We start from the raw sequence: 2223 nt of genomic DNA on the forward strand, positions 1-2223 counted from the left end.
TCACTCCTTTCCCGAGGCAGGGGTAAGTAGATAGATGTCTCCCTTAAGGGCTAATTCCGGGGCTTGAACGATGTGGTGCCACACACCTTCTCTTGGCCCGAGAGGTGTTCACACATAGTTGGACTATGTTGTATTGTTCATTAGAAGAATCAGTGGTACTTAAGGAGTGAGATGTAACTACAAGGGCAAAACGTTAAATTAGCCAGCTGTACTTACGAGCATCTGTGAAGGGTCATTGTACTCATGATTGGTTATATCCGATGGACACAGAAATATATCTATAGTAAGAAGGGTTCAGCTGTTGGTCTTTAGTGGAATCATTGATAGTTAACGGACTGTAGATCTCGTGACTAAAGAGTTTAGTCAGCTATTCATGTACCTTTGGAGCTTCGAGCCACAGGTCCATTAGGTCACCTTGGTAGCTTGGATAAAGTTGAGAACTAGTGTTTGCGTTAATTTGAAATGTTCAAATTGACATGAGGAAGTTCAATTATATATGATATAATTGGATTGGTTAATTATACATGATATAATTGGCTAAATGTATGAGATACATTATTTTGGAAATACTTAGATATAAATATGATTTATATCAAGTAGAGGAGAAAATACTATAGTAGATATATGATATCAAACTATAAGATATAAATTTAATATCATTATATTTATTTATTAAACAATTTCATTAATTATATGATAAATAACAAATTTTTCCACGTTCGGACATGGGAAGTGGACTGCGATGGTTATGGTAACCAGCGGATTAAAACAATGAAAATCGTTTTCATTTTTAATTAATTGTGCATTCGTATTATTGTTCGCACCCAAAAGATTCTGTGAAAGCGATCACGAGAGCCTATACGATAGAAACTCATCAGTCTAAACGATCGTCTGCCTCACGTTTTCTCCAAATGATCATACACGTTTTTACTAAACGATGGTTCGGTCTTTCATACACAATCGTGTAGCTCTATTATACGATAAGCATTTTCGCTATACGATAGCAGAGTTTCATCTCCCACTTGCTTATCGTCTACACGACGCGTTCTCCTCCGTCCTCTACTAAACTCACCAAAGTCCACTTTTTGGGTTTTTGGCATCGAGGATACCGAACTTTCTCTTGTGGTGGTGTCATCCCCGTGGCAATGTTCGTGTGCGTTCTGATCATTCTATTGCAGTCGACATACTCGCAAGGTGCTGGTAGATCTGTTGGAGGTTTTCCGCTGCATTAGGTTCAGAAGTGTAAAGGGAGTCTTTAACTAGTATGAACCCTTTTCTTGTTAATTACTATATTCTGAGCATGCCGATAATTAGTTTTATATGCATAATCATTTGTGTGGAATGTATGTGTTTTGTGTTTCAGTCATTGTAAAATCGGAGTAATCTAAACCCGCTCATGGAACTCTCGGTATGAGATCCTTCAATGACTTGTATCAAACTCATCATCGTGTTCATTTGGGTTTGTAGGGATGCGATGGCCCAATTATTTGCGTCACTATCTTTAATTCTTAATCTTTGATCGCTTTCTCGCCAGTCCTCGTGATTTTTTGAAATGTGATCAAGTATATTTTTGGCCTCGTCATACGTTTTATCGAGCAGACCACCAGCTGCTGCTGCGTTGGCAACCGTCTGCGGTGCTGGGTTCAGTTCTTTGTAGAAAATCTCCATCTGTAAACAATCTGGTAAGCCATTATGTGGGCAATCTCTTACCAGCCTCTTAAACCTCACCCAGGCATCGCTAAGCAATTCGTCAATATCCTGTTCAAAATTGGTGATCAACTTCCTTCTTCTGGCGTTCTTCGTCAGAGGGAAGTACTTCTTCATGAACTTCTCGACTACTTGTTCCCAAGATGTAATCTCCCCTGGTTCGAGAGAATAAGCCCATTTTCGTGCTTGGTCGCACAATGAAAACGGAAACAATGTTAATCGAACCTCCTTAGTGGAGATGTTAGAGAACAAAAACGTGTTGCAGATCTCAATGAAACTCCGAAGATGGGGCGTGCGGATCTTCGCCATGCATTCCACCAAACTGTCCGGCCGTTTGAATCATTTGCAACATAGCCAGTTTCATTTCAAACCTCGATCCATCCAACACTGGCCTCATGATTCCTGGGGAGAAATCATATAGTCTGGGCAACGCATAATCCCGAATGGGTCTATTGCGATCATTCGTAAGGAGGATGGGGTTGGCCATTATATTATTTGCGTTTGTGGCCCTCTCTT

At 40.1% G+C, this 2223-nt stretch overlaps 1 non-coding gene across 1 annotated transcript; it reads left to right on the forward strand.

Moving 5' to 3' along the window:
- The first annotated feature begins 1684 nt into the window (after positions 1-1684).
- LOC150038108 (small nucleolar RNA R71) lies at positions 1685-1791 on the forward strand. The gene has a single exon (XR_016528050.1). It is a non-coding gene; the product is annotated as a small nucleolar RNA R71 (small nucleolar RNA).
- Positions 1792-2223: the final 432 nt, after the last annotated feature.

This window comes from Benincasa hispida, chromosome 2 (genome assembly GCF_027475165.1).
Source record: "Benincasa hispida cultivar pf3 chromosome 2, pf3_genome.v1.1, whole genome shotgun sequence".
Lineage (NCBI taxonomy): Eukaryota > Viridiplantae > Streptophyta > Magnoliopsida > Cucurbitales > Cucurbitaceae > Benincasa > Benincasa hispida.